General features: G+C 45.2%; 1 protein-coding gene across 2 annotated transcripts in view; it reads left to right on the top strand.

Annotated features, from left to right (window-relative positions):
• The first annotated feature begins 1840 nt into the window (after window positions 1-1840).
• Window positions 1841-17701, top strand: part of MEGF11 (multiple EGF like domains 11) — a 231647-nt gene continuing 215786 nt past the window's right edge. For both annotated transcript variants that reach the window (XM_039361924.1, XM_039361926.1), the window contains exon 1: window positions 1841-2418. The gene's annotated coding sequence lies outside the window, so the exon portion shown is untranslated. The remainder of the gene's footprint in view (window positions 2419-17701) is intronic.

Raw genomic sequence — 17701 nt, forward strand, 5'->3', positions numbered from 1 at the left:
CTTTTCCCCAGGAGTGGGAGAGCATTTTGATGTCAAAAACCTGTTCAGAGAAAGGCAAGGGCTAAGCTTTGCCATATGCAAAGCCTCACTCATTGCCCACGAGAGTCACTTCTCCTCTTGGCAAAAGCACTGAGCATGATTTCCCAGGAGGATAGAGAAGAAGAAGAAGAAGAAGAAGAAGAAGAAGAAGAAGAAGAAGAAGAAGAAGAAGAAGAAGAAGAAGAAGAAGAAGAAGAAGAAGAAGAAGAAGAAGAAGAAGAAGAAGAAGAAGGCTATTTGTCATGAAGAGGGCAGACCTTTGCTGCATTTTTAAGAGATCTTTTTCTTGAGTTTTCAAACCTTCTCTTAAACAGCTTGTTGTGGGCCACCTCTTTTTATACCTGCTTCCTTTTCTCCTTGTAGTAATTTTATTCCCTTGTATATTTTAAATTACTGTTTGTATATACTGCTCTATGTTTATTAGATAAAGGGCAAAACAAATATTTTTAATAAATAACGCTTTCCCCCCACAGTGCTCTTATTGTCAGGAATTGATTTTGCTTAGCTGAGATAATTGCTACCTATTTTTAAAGAAATACGCTACAAATGTTCTAAACGCATTAAGTAAAGAACAGCTTCTTTGCTTTATTCTCTTTCTACTTTTGGAACTGGTTGCAACTTTAAAAAAAGATGCAGGGGGAAAAAAGCAAAATCCCTCACCGCAAGTTTTCTTCTCATAGATCTACATTTTTTTTTAATATTCTAATGCAAATAACAAAAAAGCAATTAGGCTGGCTCTTGTTTATTCAATAAGCCATTGCTAAATTTCAATCAATATTCAATGGCTTTCCATCCTTGCTCTAATTTAATCAGCAGTCACTTATTTATTATTGATGTTACGAGTTAAGAAGTTTTGCATTTTTGTTTTCGAAGGAGAAGATCATTAAAAGTCTTCCACCAAACCCAGTGTCAAAAAACTTGCTTTAAACGTGGGACAAGGTAGAGGAACCACAACGGCCGAGGCAACCAGCAAATGATGGCCCCATCATTTGTGACCAATTTTACTGACGTGGACAATATAGCCAAATGAGATCATGCCACCAGTGGGCAGAAACCAGACAACCGTCTCTTGCTCCGCTGGCTTCCTGGACGCTTCGTACATCTACTAGACGTCAGATCTATAAAAGTGAATCCTGCACGGGTCGGATTGTGCCTCGCCTGCTTGTTTCGCACACTAACCTTGACAGAATTTGGGGATCCCCAAATGGGAGGGGGGGACTCTGAGTAGGTGGGGCTGCGGGCAAGAGGACGCAGCGGGGCTTGACCTCGGTCCAGATACCTGCGTTGTGTGTCAAGGATGGACCCGCTGCAGCCGGTGGGCATTTTCACTGCTTAGTGTGAACAAAAGCTCACACTTTTCCGGAGCCTGTCCGGAGCGCGGGGGGGGGGAGGTGGGAGAGAAAGAGGCAGTCGGGCAGAGAAGGGGGCAACGGGGTCCGCAGCCAGGGAGGCGGGAGGCAACGGCTGCTCCCTGCAGTCCAGAGAAGCAACGCGACCACCCCGCCCAGAAGAGGCACAAGGACTCCGGGGCTCCGTCTGCAGCCGGCTCCGAGCGCCAGACAGACCGTTCCTGGCGCTGCCAGCCCTCGGTGGGGCATTTCCCGGGGGCTCCCTTCTCCCCTGCCACAGAGCCAGCCCCGTGGGCCGCTTCCCCAAGCCGCCGCCCCCGGCCTCTCCCACGGGGGCTCCTAGGCCAGAGCGGAGACAACCCGGACGACCGCTAGGGGGCAGCCGGGCGGAGGCGGAGGGCAACGCGGGCGTCGGCTGCCTTCCCGGGGCCGCCCTGCGTGGGGTTGGCGGCCTTTGCCGCGCGTGGGAAGCACCGGCCCGGGGGGTGGTGGTCGGCCTCGGGGGGCTGCGGCTCGGCCGGGCTCCGGCGCCTCCTCTCCAAACTTCTGCTCCGCAGACCGGCGGAAGAGCTCGCCGCTCGCGCGACCGCCCGCCCCTCCGTCCTTGTCGCAGGACTGAATCATTTATCACCTGCAGTCTCCGGAACGGCCGAGGCCGCCGGCTGCAAGCGCGCCTCCGCGGGCCCCGCTCTGGCTGGCGGAAGGCGGCGGCGGCGGCGGCGCTCTGCAGACGCTCAGAGGCGCTTTTCCCGGAGGCGGGGGCGGTGCTGGGCCGGGCCGGCTCCCAGTCCCCGCCCGCCGGGCCGCCCCGTCCTGCTGGGAGGCGGGTTTAAGGCGCTCGTGCGGCTGCTGCAACTTTCCCAGCGAGCCGACCAGGCGCCGGGAAGGACCACCGAGCTCGCGCCGGCGGCCGCCAGGATCCTCTCCCGGCCTCGCCAGCGGCGGCGGCGGCGGCGGCGGCGGCTCCGGTCCCTCCTGCTGGCTCCGGCCCCGCGCCTCCCCTCCGCTGCCCTCGCCGGCTCCCACCAAGGTAAGCGCCAAGTCTCTGAGCGCGTGCAGAGTTCCGCTTCCTTGCGCGCGCGGGGAAGGCGCAACCCGCCCGGCCGAGCTTGAGGGTCTTTGAGGAAGGCGAGGCGGCAAAAAGGAGGGGAGAGGGTAGCCCTTCCCTTCCCAGCTGGGCTCATTTCGGGTGGAAAGTTCCTGGTCCCTGGTGAGGCTCTCTTCCGCGACGGTGCTGTCCTGCGCTGCCCTTGCCCTAGAGTGTCTCTCCCCGCCCCGAGCTGGCTGAATGGCGGCTCGCGGGAAGCCCAGAAGGGGCTGCCAGCCTCGCCATCACCCCGTGCCCGCTTTCCTTGCCAGAAAGCAGGAGAGGCTCCCCCGTTGAGTCCCGGGGAGGGGGGGCGTCTCCACGAGCAGGGAATCCCCGCTCCGGGTGGAGTCCGGACTGAACTGCCCCCCTCTCCCCAGTCCTGGCTAGGTCCTCTGCTGGGCTGACCTTCCCTCCCGCCTCCCTGCATTTGGAAAAGAAGCTCCCTTTATGAATCCCCCGAAAGAAGAAAAACCTTCCCGGTTGCTGCTGTTCAACTCGCGCCCTTGTTCAGGACTGCCCCCCCCCATGCATTTGGGGAGATTTCTCTCTTCCTCCGAAGTGCCTCTGACCGTGTGCAGAAAGCTGTTTGTTAAAGAACTTCTTTTCTCCTTCTGCCCCCCCCCCGCCAATTTCCCTGCGGTTCATCCCGGCAGCCCCGCGCGTGATAAATGCTTTTTTTGAGGTGGGGGGGCTTGGGGGGGGAGAGGGGGGACAATGCGGGTGCGCCGGCCTCTAGCAAGGAAGGCCGCGATGTGAACGGGGTGCGGGAGGAGAGGGAGATGGGGGGGTGTCTTTGCAAATGACAGCCTCGTTGCTCGCGGTTCTCCAAAGCACATTGTCGATCCTGTGCCTGTTTCTATCTGCAGAGTCTTTTCCTGATCGGGGGAAATTTGAGCTTTGGTTTTAATTGTTTTGCCCGCACGAAAGCAAACACAGGAATTAAAGGCTGGAACTTGGGGCTCTTAGCTAAGAGCCGCCCTGTTTAGTGACGGGGGACCCCCGGTTCTTCGGTGCCCCTAAATCCATGCTGCTTGACTCTTAAAGTTTGCTCTGGAACGATCTCGGAGGGTGCTGTGAGGGAGGAGAGCTGCAATCCCACCTACTCCTTCCTAGATGGGACCCACAGCGTGATCCTCCTCCAGGATCTGATGGGGCCGGTAGATGTCAGGGGGGAGAGGCTGTCCCTCAAATAATCGGACCCCAGAGCACGTAGGGCTTTGTCATCAGCACCCTGAAGGAGGCAAAGCTTTCCACCCCCCCAATACATTAGCATGCAAAATTACCCTAAAATGATTTAGTTGAGCAAAATCTCCAAGTCAGCATGGGTCAGCATCTTTGGGTCTCTGAAAGTAACTCCACTTCCTGAACAGTCACAATAATACGCCTGTTTTCCTTGCCTTTAACTGAGGAATTAATTGGGCGGCTTTATTTTCTTGTTTGCTACTTGCAAGCTACTACCTACTATACTTGCTGCTGAGGTTCCTCTAGTTAGTAGGCTGCTGTGCTGAGACTGAATTAAAAAAAACATTGTGTCATTCACACATCCTCAGGACTGTTTGAGACAGAGTCACGGCTACATGGTTACATCCACCAACCTGTTGTACTTTTAATGAAATTTTAATTTGCCTGCCTCTGTAGAGGTACTTGGGTGAACTTTAGCTGGACTAATAATGATAGTGAAGGCTGAGAGAAGGTTATCCCAAGTTCAGGTGTCCTCTTGGGAAAATGTCATTCCTCTGAAAATATATAAGTGCTAGCAGACAAAAAACGGTGCTGTATGAAGCTTCCTCGTAAGCTGGAAGGATGCATGTTGAATACTACTTGCCTGCTGTATAGGTGGATGGTAACGTTAGGAAATAATATATGGCATTTAGAGGGCTATTCAGATTAAGTCTCAGAACTTCTGCTGGTGATAGTGTGTCCCTTTATTGTTAATACCTGGGAAAGTTTGTTTGCTTTCTGTTGCTTATTTGGGGATGCATTTTGTAAAAGGAAAATTGAAAGTAATTGCATTTTCTTGATTTTCAGAAATGAATAATGTGTTGTTTCATGGTTGCCCCAAGAAAAATTAAATTCAAGCCGAACAACTTCCTGTTAATTTAAATTAGCAAAGAGATTTTTAAAATTTAATTTTAGGTCCAAAAGTTGAAGACAAATGACACTCTCTGGCTTTCCTTCCATATCTCATGCTTTTAGCTTAAAAAATGTTTTATGCCCTCTTTTTCTTTTTTTTCTTTTTAAAAAGTCCCCTTAGAATAATTTTGCTTTATAAATGTATTTTGCATTATGCTTTAAGCTGTCATTATTGTTCTGTGTCTTAAAGCCAACATGCTACTCAGCAAAATTATGATTTCTTGAAATGAGGCACTTTTTAAAGGAAGTGAATAGAGCTTTTAAAAGCAGGTTGTACTGACTGTTTTTCCCCATGAAAAGGTTAAAAGAACCCTCCTCTAAATGTTTGAAATGTTTTCTGCATTATTACAAAGTCTACGTCTGGCAGTTGTTTCTTGAATATCATTTCACAGGTTCCTTAGTTGCTTTGAAACTTTCAACAAGCTGCAAAGGCAGGCAGAGGCAGCTATGGAAAACATGGTCAAATTCCCAGAGATCATTCATTTTATGAAGCTGAGCCAGATCACATAATAAAAGATGAATTGTATCACTGTTATTTTGACTAAAACACCAGAGCTTTGAATAGGGAGGAATAAGAAATAAAGCAGGAATCTCAGGTTGCCTTAAAAATTGCATCTCATTATCCAGCCTTCCCTGGTGGAAACAAAAGGGTGGGGCAGCTATGATAAATACTTATTTAACTTTATTTGGCCAAATGTTTTAAACATAACAAGGAATTTGTCTCTGGTACAGAAATACTCCGTGTACATGTAAAGCAACAGAGAGAATAATAATACCAAGACAAAGGGGAAGTAAAGAAGACAATAAGGATAAATAATAATACTACAGCCATATTACATGACTACAGTACATAGACATTAGACAGTATTGTGAGAATTAGGTATTCAGCCGAACGATGGCACGAGGGAAAAAACTCTCCCTGTGTTGTCTTGGCATGCAAGGCCCTTTAGCAGGGGTCTCCAACCACTGGTCCGTGGACCGGCACCAGTCCCTGGCATGTCAAAAATTGGGCTGCACAAACAAGCGAAACCTCATCTGTGGGATGCAGGCAGCACACAAAACCACATCCCTTCTGGCCTGCAGAAAAACCTTTCTCCACGGAACCGGTCCCTGGTACCCCAAAAGTTGGGAGCCGCTGCCCTATAGCGCCATCCAGAGGGAAAGAGTTGAAACAGTTTATGCCCAGGATGTGAGGGGTCTGCAGACAGCTTCTGCAATATAGTATATAGGTCTTCTGTGGAAGGCAGGCTGGTTACACTTATTCTTTCTGCAGTCTTAACTATCTGTTGGAGCATGAAGAAGTCATACAGAGCTTGGTGGTCAGTTTAACCCCGCTCTGAAGAAATGTGGAGGACTTTTTGGGTGCCCATGATTCTTTCTGCCAGCTTTCCAAACATAGATTTTTCAAGTCCATTCTTGCACTTGAAGAAATTAGGGAGACTGCATCTAGTTAGTTGCTTGGATGGCTCACTGTCAGGAAACCCCAGGACGGCAGGCTAAATTGATAAATCTAAAAGCACCCAGGAAAAAAGGCATGGGCAAACTATCTCTGGTCTGTTGCCAAGATCAGCATATGGATGTGTCCGTAGAGCTTCTAGGAACCAAACTTAGCTGGAAAAAAAAAATATTTTTTTTCCTTTCAAAAGCAGCCTTCTCATCAATTGCAGATGAGACTGTATTCCTGTGTATGCAATGAGGCTTCTCTACAGTCACATTGAAAGCATTTAAAGAAGGCAGCATTTTAAAAAGAGCTGCTTAGTTGTGCCAATCCAGCCATTGGTTGCACTGCAGTTTACGGCTTAGCGTCATGGGCAAAACCCTTGTGGCCTAATGTAAAAATGATGGTTAAGGAAGCCATGGGTTAGCATGATGCACAAAGAGCTAATTGTTATGCTGAATTTGCATGGGAGGGACATTTCTGCTTTGTCGGCAAAGCCCCTTCCGCAATTCCCTTGTTCCCACCTTTCCTGAGTTTCAGACTGGAATTCTAGAGAGGCGTTTGTCCAAAATGGTCTTTTTGAGTAGAGCATGTCTGTTAAGTGGTACGCTGGTTATGTGAGTTTTGCCTCATTTTATGACTTTTCTTGCCTCAGTTGGTCACAAAAGGGCATCACGTGACCCTGGGGCACTGTAACCATCATAAATATGAAAAAGTTGCCAAGCGTCTGAATTTGGTTCCCGTGATCATGTGGGGATTCTGCAAAAGGGTAACTCTGAAAAACAGCCACTGTTGTAAGTTGAGGACTATCTGTACCGTACGGAGTAGTAGCATTGTGCCAGATGTGCCAGAGACCCAGTGGTTTTGTATCTCCAAGGAGAGAAAAGACCAACCGATTCTCAAACTCTCATAAGAGTTATAAGAATTTGTGCTTCGGAGGCAACTTTGGATGTCTCTGTTCCGGAAGAAATTCTGAATTTAGATGAAGGGAATCCCTAGCTCGTTCTTTGATGTAATACACTCACCCTGGCTTGGCATCTGAGATAGCACCCAATTGCACCCTCATTATCCTACAATTACTGGACACGGCAACTGCTCCTGTTCTCGGCTCATCCAGGAATTTCGGGGAGGGCAGATATCCTTTCCCTGCCCCTGGAGTGGCATTTGGCATCCTTTATCCCAGTTGGTTTCCCGGGGCCCCTGCGAGGATCTTCAAGCTTCTGCACAAGCAGGACAAGAAGCTTCCACATAGGAGTTTCCAGCTCATTTGTTGGAGGAATACGTATTTTTACAATATCGAGAGCATCTTTTCCGGGAAAATGATTGAAGTTGGTCCCTATTTATTTAGATACCTTCCTTTCCCCCAGGTGACCTCTGCCTTCTTGGCCATCTGGATACATGTCCACCAGATTGGAGCTTGAAGCATGCTTGTAGGGGCCATCCCAGGATGCCAACATTCTTCAACATGCATTGGGAGGGAGTGTCCGTGGGGCTATCGCAGTGCCATGCTAGCACAAAACACTGCCCAAGTCACTTTGTTGGTGACTTCCTGTATGGCTGCGGTGTTCTCCCAAATATTCGCTTATCGTGCAAGCCACACGCCCAGAAGATTGATTTACATTTCAAATTTTATTAGGCTTCGTGTTTCCTTTTGCTGAGCCCGCATGATTTTCAGATGGATTTTAATAACTTTATTTTTTTAAAAAAGGCTAGAACAACAGCAGGAAACTTTAGAATTTGTAATAAATTTTCAAAGGTGCAGTTGGTAAGCAAAAGTTTGCGAGGGAGATGGGTTTGGGAATGCTGTTTCCCTTCCTTCCTTCCTTCCTTCCTTCCTTCCTTCCTTCCTTCCTTCCTTCCTTCCTTCCTTCCTTTCTTCCTCTCTCCTTTTCCTCCTCCTCCTTGTTCTTCTCTTTCTCCCTTCTCCTTCTTCCTCTCATCCTTCTTTCTCCTCTTTTCTTCCTTCTCCTCTTTCTCTTCCTTCTCCTCCTTCCTTGCCTCCTCCTCCTCCTCCTCTTCCTCCTCCTCCTCCTCCTCCTCCTCCTCCTCCTCCTCCTCCTTTTAATCCTCTCACCCTAGCCCTCCCCTTATTTTGGGCTGTTCCTTTGGCCCCTTCCCCATTGGATGCCACAGTTATGCCCCTGAGCAGCTTTGCTGTGTTCCTTTCATCTCCTGTTTGTGCCTTTTAAAACCTTCGGCCCCTCTTCCCATGCTGCGAGTCGGAGTGGCTTCACCCACCCTGCCAAGCTGTAAATCATGACTTGTTAATCACAGTGGCTGTGTTCGTACAATAGTCTAAGCCAGAATCAGAAAAACCACATTATAGCAATTTACCGCAATGGGTGAACCCAGCCAGGGGCTATTTTAAATGCTTTTAAATCTTCCTTTCTTATTGGAGTTGTTTGCAGCCGGGTCTTCAGAATCTAATTTTGTGAGTCTCCCAGCCTTCTCACTTTCTTTCCATAAGCGTTCCTAGATTTGGTGTTTTGCTCCTCCCCCCCCCCCCGTGCTTTTTTGAAAAGGCCTTTCCTTAAATCCAGCACTCAAGTCCAGCACGGCTCCCTTTTTGCCTCTTTTCCTCAGAGGGGTCCTCAGGGTGTGGTCAAAAAAGTCAGGATGGTGGCCATCAGAGTGGGATCAAAGCTCCACCTGATTCCAGGATGCCCTGGATATAAAATTGGGTGACTATAAAAATGGCTTAATAAACGAACTGTACCCAAGATTCAGTTGCACTGCCATCTTGACTTTTTTTGACCACACCCTGGGATGACCCCTGCCTGCCTACTGCAGGTATAAAGATCTCATGAATTTGTACAATTGGAAAAGGTCTTCCTTTGGGTTTGAGGAAAGTTTGATTCCAAAGGGCTCCTTAAGCACTCTTTGCAGGCCCAAGCACCATTTCCAATCATATTAAATGAGCTGTCTGGGTGCATTAAAAAGCAAAATTGTCTCTTTGACATCCGTAGCTGGACGTTTTCCGCTAAGGGCAAAACTCTAAATGCTGTTAGACAAAGACAGAATCTGTGGAGGTAAGCAAGAGTTGCACCTCTCTTTTGAAAGAGATATTTTAATCTGCTGCCTCCAGCTAGCTCACCCCATCCTCAGATTAAAACAATGTGGTAGCATTTTAGCAATAGATACGGTGTTAATTAGTCCTTTGATTGCCTTTGCTTTAAATTCAAAAGATAGACAGAACTGCCCATATTTAAAAACCATGTGGGCAATTAGTCTGGAATAAATTGCAGTCTCTCTGTGTAGGAGACAAGGTTAATTTTTTTGCTTGAGAAGGGCGGTGAGCCAACCCGGGTCTTTCTGGATTTCTAACAGAAAACAAATGGAAAAGTCCATGTCCACTTTCTGCTGTTTTGGTAACTTATCAGGAAGATACCGAAACTTAACTTGCCCTGGCGGGAGGTAGAGGCCTGGCCTTCACTTGGTATCATGATATTCATTAGGGCAGGGATGTCCAGCCTTGGCAACTTTAAGACTTGTGGACTTCAACTCCCAGAATTCTAGATGGTTTTGGTGTTCAGCAGAGAAGGTGACAATTGGCGTTGCTCATTCCTTTATTTTTTGGTCCACCTGGACATTCCAATCCAGGAAAGATCCCCAGGAATCTTTCTTGATAGATGAGAGGTTTGTCACAAAATTTCCCAAGTTCTTCATCAGATAATGCCAGAAAAATAGAGGACTTAGTAGAGAACTTCTGTGAACGCTACCGCTGTTGTTTGTAAACCATGGCTTAGGACAGATTTCAAAGCACAAAAACCCACAGTTATATTTATACTCCCCCAAAAACTTTTAGGACAGCCCCCGGAGTCTCTTCTGAAGATATCACCGTCTTGTGACTTCTAGTGTAACAAGGAGGAAAGCTATTAAATGCGGCGATGATAATTATATTAATCACATTAAATGGAGGTAATTTAATTTTAACGATAGTGAAATGTAAATTACATGGAATCAAATGTAATGTTTAGCCTGGTTCCACTCATTTACTTGTTCTTGTCATCAACCTCTTTGGCATGTACTCCTGCTTCTTCCTCAGTGCAGTCCTTGATGGCCAAATCCCAAAAAGAGAGAAAGAGAGAGAGAGAGAGAGAAAGAGAAAATTACACAAGTCTTAAAGTTGCCAAGGTTGAGGATCCCTGATTTAGATGATTGTAGTAGAGTAGCACAGAGATACCAATAGGTTTAACCATCTAGTGGTATCTATGACAACTTGCCACAGCCAAATCACCGCGGCCAACTCAGGGCAGCCAACTTGCTGCGGGATAAGAGTTACACTAATATGGAAGAAACGGTGGAATAGAATCATTAAAGGATGCCAAAGGAGGGACAAAATGAAATAGAGTAGAGTAGAGTAGAGTAGAATAGAGTAGAGTAGAGTAGAGTAGAACAGAACAGAACAGAACAGAATAGAGCTGGAAGGGACCTTAGAGGTCTTCTAGTCTAGCCCCCTGCTTGAGCAGGAGAACTTATACCATTTCAGACAAGTGACTGTCCAGTCTCTTCTTAAAAACCTCCAGTGATGGAGCCCCCATGATTTCTGGAGTCAGGCTGTTCCACTGGTTGATTGTCCTCGCTGTCAGGAAGTTTTTCCTTAATTCCAGATAGCTTCTCTCCATGATCAGTTTCCAACTCTGGAAAAAGTGGAAGGAAGAGCAACAAAGATGATTAGGAAACTGAAGGCTAAAACATATGAAGAACATTTTCCAGGAATTGGGTATGTCTAGTCTAGAAAAAAGAAGGACTAGGGGATGACGTGATAGCAGTGTTCCAATATTTGAGGGGCTGCCACAAAGAAGCGGGGGGGGGGGTTTCAATCTGTTCTCCAAGGCACCAGAAGGCAAGACAAGAAATGTTGGATGGAAACTAACCAAGGAGAGAAGCAACCTAGAACTAAGGAGGAATTTTCTGACAGAACAATTCCCTTCAGAAGTTGTGGATGCTCCAACACTGGAGGCTTAAAAAAAAAAAAAAAAAAAAGCTGGACAGCCATTTGTCTGAAATAGTATGGGGTCTCCTGCCTGAACATGGGGTTGGACTATAAGATCTCCAAAATCCCTTCTAATTCTGTTATTCTGTTATGATTGGGTTGATTTGGTTTAGGCTTTGTAGGATGTAGAGTATTATGGTCTATAAATTTTAATGCTGTGACTTGTATACAAATCCAAGCAATGGTTATTTGCTAAACAAATGGTAGCGAAACTATGGTTTAGTATGATGTAGTTACTATATTTATGTAGGATTCTGTATCTTCAGTTACGGAATATTTCTGATGAGTTTCTTACAGCTTTCTAGAGTTCTTTGGTATTTTATCCTGCTGAACATTGTTTGAAAACTTAGCTGGGTGTAAACAGTTCTTTGTTAGCTAGATAATGATTATATTGTTATAAATGAGTTCCTTAGTTTATTTTCTCAGCTACAGTACTTTTTATTGAATCCAATCTATTTTTATCTGTAATTTAATTCAAATATTGTATGAACGTTGCTGATGGCAAGGAGTGCTAGTTGAATAGGTTTGCTCTGTTCTCAGATTTTTTAAAATGTTGATTTCTTTCCTATTCCTGTAGAAATTTGAAAATTCAATTTATAAAAGTAATCATGTAAAATCCTCATCCATGGCCTGGCTGAGTCAGAAAGTTCTCTGGGAGGCTAACCGTGTTAGTTGCTGTCCTCCCGCTTCTTCTCTTAAGTTTATTGCTTTGAGTCTCTTTCCTAAAGAAGAATTCAGGAATATTGAAAGCTCATAGCCATTTTCTCTGATTCTACAGGTAGTCCTCGACTTACAACCACAATTGAGCCCAATATTTTTGTTGCTAAACGAAACATTTGTTAAGTAAGTTTTGAACCATTTTTTGACTGTTCTTGTCACAGTTGCTAAATGAATCACTGCAATTGCTAAATTAGTCACATGGTTGTTTAAGTGAACCTGGCTTCCCCGTTGACTTTGCTGGTCAGAAGGTCACGAAAAGGGATCACATGACCCCAGGACACTGCGACGGTCATGGATATGAACCCGTTGCCAAGCATCTGAATTTTGATCATGTGACCCTGGAGACGTTCCAACGGTCATAAGTGTGGGTTTTGGACTACAGTGGGTCCTCGATTTATGACCACAGTTGGGACCAGCATTTCTGTTGCTAAGCAAGGCAATTGTTACCACATTTTTGCCACAGTTGTTAAGTGAATCACTGCAGTTGTTAAGCGAACATCATATGGTCATTAAATAAATATGGCTTCCCCCATTGACTTGCGTGTTGGAAGTGGGAAAGTCATTGATGAAGTTCCAAATGAGGATCAGGTGATGCCAGGACGCCGATACAGCCTGGTCACCAAGCGCCCAAACTTTGGTCACGTGACTTTAGGAGTGCTGCGATGGTCATAAGTGTGAAGGCTCCTCAGAAGTCGCTCTTTTCAGTGTCAAAGAGTACCTGCATATACACCAAACTCTCCAATGCTTCAGCCTGGATAGATCAATGTCCCTTTTGTTTCCTGTTTTGATTTCTTTTAAAAAGTCAATCGCTCTTTGTGCTGTTCACGAAAAAAGAATTTTTGAGTCTCAGATATCAAAAACTGTCTACGGAGATTCTCAGTCATCCTGGTCAGAGCTGAAGAAGCTTCTTGGATGAGAAGCGAAACATCTTCAAAGAAAACAAGGAAGTCCACTTGCCTCCTGAAAAAACACCTTTGGGACAGATATCAAAAACCAGACCAAGCAAACTTTTCACTTATCTGTAGTGTTTATATTCTGAAAGATGACCTATACATATTTTAAATAAGCAGCATGGCTGTAGAAAGCTGCTTGGGGATCCATTGAGTGGATGTCCGAACCAGCTTAAATGTACAGTAGTTTTCCAAGTTTGTGTCTCCAAGCAATAGCTGTCCTTAGGTAGGATTTCAAGAATAAAAGAAATGCTGGATTAATACTTCCACATTCTTACCCTGTGCCTGGTGATCTCGTTCATCCTGTGCAGGAAAAAACTGGGCTGTTTTGCATAGTGATTTGATCTCCTTCCCCAACCCTTATTGAAGCAATTCCTGATTTGGCGTGATGGAAGACACACACAATTGTTGCAAAGAGAAGAAAAGACATTTCTGCTCCCCTCGCCTTGCCAGCCTTCAGCCCCCTACAAAGCCATTTGTACCACACATACAATTGTCTCTGCTTTGTAATAGCTTGAGCCGAGAAGCAAGAATTCTTGCCAGCATGAAAATAGACTGCTTATAGCCTTTGGAGCCATTTAAAGGGAAACATCAGCTTTGCGGCAATGTCCAGGAAATCATTGCAGAATTCAGAAATAAAGAAACACACTCGCCCAAACCTGCTGATGTCCTGAGTTCAGAAAGAGGCTCAGAGCATGGCTGAGATTGCTCAGCATGGCCTAAGGCAATCAGGTAGAAGAAGCCATCATCTCAGTGGGCAAGAGTTGGGGCTGATGTTTAAACCATGTTAGTAGGTTACAGTCACAGGTGGGATGATGGGGAGCTTCAGACATGCAAGCCATGCCTTATTGATTGCAAAGATAGTTAGCGCAGAGGACTTTGCAGAAGTCTGTGAGAATTAGAGACATGGGATAAGAAGATTTCTTCATCATTGCCTTTAAAAGACCGAGTTTCTCAACCTTGGCAACTTGAAGGTGTATGGACTTCAACTCCCAGAATTCTTCAGCCAGCAAGGATATCTTTCTAAATTAGCGTTCCTCAGTCCTGACAACTTGAAGATTGTGGACTTCAACTCCCAGAATTCTTTGGCCAGCAAGTCTTCTTAAATTAGTGTTTTCCAACCTTGGCACCTTGAAAGTATGTGGACTTCATCTCCCAGGGATCTCCAGCCAACCATGAAACAAACGTCCTCTTTCAGCCAAGACTCAAATATCAATCATATTTGTTGGCATTTGCGCAATGCTTTGCTTAATTAGAGCCATGAATCCTATCTCTCTCCGTGTTTGAAGTGGGCATAGAAAAATTGGAGCTCGCCTTTGGGCGGGGCTGTAAAAATCGCAGGGCTCTTTGGGAAGGCATTGCCTGTGGCTCTTGAATGGCCATTTATTCAGGGCAGTATCTACAGTGTGTCATTGGAGTGAATGGCAATATGGGGCTAGGAATTTGCAGGCCTGCATTGTATTTATCTGGCCAAGCACAATGGAGGATGTTTTTGTAAAGAGGGGTGGAAATGGAGTGTCTCAAGCGTAAGTCTTCCCTGTGCAGGCTGGAGTGACTTTTGTGTAACACACAACAGCCACGACAAATGGAGACTTGTATGTCGCCTCTGACAAATCTGAATCCTGCATCTTCTATAAATTATGCTAAATTTGCCCAGCTTCTTTTCTGTGACACGCTATAATTTGTGTATTCTTGTTCTAAAGCGATGGCTGCAAAGAATATGCTTGACGGTAAAAAAGCAGATGAGAAACTCATTTTTCCCCATACTTGGCAAAATGCATACAATTAGAAATGATGCAATTTGCAGAATTGATATGTACGGCAGGCTGAAGCTTCTGTGGGTGACAAGTTTACATTTTCTGAGCTCTTCCCTTTATATTCTTTGCAAATCCACATGGGTGGATGAAATTGCCTGCAAAGGTCCCAGTTCATATAACTCTAAGCTCTTCTGGATCAGTTCTGGAACAGTTCCAGGAACTGGGTATCTCTAGTCTCACAAAGATTTAATTTTGATCATGTGACCACGGAGATGCTGCAATGGTCGTAGGTGTGAAAAACGGTCATAAATCTCTTTTTTTCAGTATCGTTGTAACTTCAAATGGTCACTAAATGAATTGTAAGTCAAGGATTGCCTGTATTTGGCTAAGTATCACGATCACCAACTGTATAAATCCACACAAGTCATTTTTCTTAGGCCAAAGAGTTAAAGAAGACATCTGGATTTGCAGATGCTCTCCTTAAATATGACCCCCCTCTCCTCGCCTGGAATCTCCCAAACTTATGGGGTCAGAAATCAAAGCCACCTAATTACTGTGCCTGAATCCGGTTTGAAAGATACCAGTTAAGGAGAGATTATTAGCAACCAGCTTGAGAAGTGTCAGGGAGCTGCCTTGCTAGAGGAGAAAACCTGCACGTCTCTTGAAACCCGGGTTGTTCTTTGCGAGAGCTAAATGAGATCACCAGAGAAATGAACTTGCCATGTAAAAACTAATTTGTACATTAGCTCTGAATATTCTGAGTGATGAAAAATACATTATTTGGGCTTATTAAGGTATCTCACTCTTTTATTCTTCTTAAATGAAGGGCTCTTGCTTTTGATGCTTGAAATTGGAGGGGACAATTATTTAATTATTAAATCTATCTATCTATCTATCTATCTATCTATCTATCTATCTATCTATCTCTATCATTTATCAATCCTGTCTGTCTGTCTGTCTGTCTGTCTGTCTGTCTGTCTGTCTGTCTGTCTATCTATCTATCTATCTATCTATCTATCTATCTATCTATCTATCTATCTATCTATCTCTGTCATCTATCTAATGTCTACCTAGCACCCATCTATCATCTATTTATCATCCATCCGTCTGTCTGTCTGTCTATCTATATCTCTCCCTCTGCTTTTGTCTTGCTCACAGGCTGTGCAAAGCCCTTCCTCCATCTTGGGAAGGGTTTAGATGTGACCCTTCAGTCAGGCCTTTTGATGTTAGTAATTTTAATGTCAACCCTAGTCCTTCTCTTCATTAGACTGGACATGAGCCCTCGTGGCACAGTAGTTATAATGCAGTACTGCAGGCTACTTCTGCTGACTGCTGGCTGGTAGCAGCTTGGCAGTTTGAGTCTCACCAACTCAAGGTTGACTCAGCCTTCCATCCTTCCAAGGTCAGTAAAATGAGGACCCAGATTGTGGGGGCAATGTGCTGACTCTGTAACCTGCTTAGAGAGGGCTGTAAAGCACTGTGAAGTGGTATATAAGTCTAAGTGCTATTGCTATACCCAATTCTATAACTGTTCATTGTACAGTTTAGCCTCCAGACCCCTTACCATCTTTGTTGCTCTTCTCTGCATTCTGCAGAATCTCAACATCCTCTCAACAGTTTAGCCTCCAGACCCCTTACCATCTTTCTGAACCTGTTTTGGGAGCCGTGAAATCCTGGTCCATCGACATGCGGTTTGGCCCTCCAGATCAGCTTGTTTGTGCAGCTGCTTTGTATGTGCTGAAATATTTGACCCACTGTTTCCAGTTCAATAGATTTTGTTAAACAAGCCCCCTTTCCCCCCACTGAGAGCTACTAGGCCATTTCCTTTATTTCTCAGAGTTTTATAAGCCTTTTAGTTTATGTGCGGTTCCACAGCAACAATACTAAATTAAATCCTTACATTGACAGCCTGTCATATTTTAAAGCAAGGATGCATTAGCATTGTAGAAAGCTGCATGCAAATATTCTGGGTACTTCAGAACATTTTTGGTGCATACTTTGAACATTGATTCCTTTGTAAAGCAGAGGTTTAGGGGTGGGGGGCACCCCGCCTCCTGCAGAAGAAAGCTCTTAGCTTAATTGAACTGGGGCCTTAATACTGGGAGCCATCACTCAGCTGCAGAGTTTGTTCCCTCTGCTAAGCTTAATTGTGTTTCCCTCGAGGTCTTTGCAAGATCAATAAAAGATGATCAACACTCCCACTCCTGGTAGTTATGCAGATAAACATTTGATAATCATAATAAACTGGGTGAGAACAGCTGAAACAAAACCTATTTGAAAGGAAATATATTTCTAGGGGTTCACATCAGTGAAGGAAGATGACTTCAGACACATGGAGGACTTTACCTAGAGTCAAAAGCCCCTTCCTGGGAGAGATCAAGGGTTGTCTTCTCTGTGGCACCAGTGACCAGATGAACACTTCTGAGAAGTTCAGATGGTCTCCTCTGTTTGTGGTTGAGGAATATCCAGTCTAAGTGCAAGAGAATTGTTAACTCAATGATACTTGGGGGAGATGTTCATTATTGTGTGCACGCAGACACTCAAACAGGGCACACAAAAGATAGAAATACAAACACACACACACATGCACAGAGTCAACACATATACAGAGAGACACTACAGACAAACCATAGCTACTAGTATAAAATAGAATAAAGAATATTCCTATTCTATTCTATTCTATTCTATTCTATTCTATTCTATTCTATTCTATTCTATTCTAGTCTATTCTAGTTTAGTCTAGTCTAGTCTAGTCTAGTCCAGTCCAGTCCAGCCCATTCTATTCTACTGTTGCTGCCAGTTTTTCTTTCCATTCACATCCTTGGATTTCAGGACCGTGGACAGTACCCATCCTGGTTGTTAATAGGAGAGTAGAGGAGGTGCATTAATGGGGGGGGGGGGGCTCTAACAGAGTCCAGGCCAGGTCCAGCTCTACATTCATTGCACAATGTTTGGGGAATTGCCATCTGCCAAAGTCCCTCCCTGGAAAATTATTAAATAAAAGAACGGGAGAAGCATTCCCTCCCCCTCTGCATTGGCTGGGAAAGGCCATTTGGGAATGTAACAGACAGGCAGTTCCTTCCTGTTTCCCCCTGCGATATAGGTAGTTCTTGACTAGCAACAGTTTAATGACCATTCAAACCTACAATGGCACTGAAAAAAGTGACTGGGATGACGTGATAGCAGTCTTCCTATACTTGAGGGGCTGCCACAGAGAAGAGGGGCTCAA

Source organism: Crotalus tigris, unplaced genomic scaffold (assembly GCF_016545835.1).
Source record: "Crotalus tigris isolate CLP2741 ecotype Arizona unplaced genomic scaffold, ASM1654583v1 scf7180000019364.2947544272:3078424, whole genome shotgun sequence".
NCBI lineage: Eukaryota > Metazoa > Chordata > Lepidosauria > Squamata > Viperidae > Crotalus > Crotalus tigris.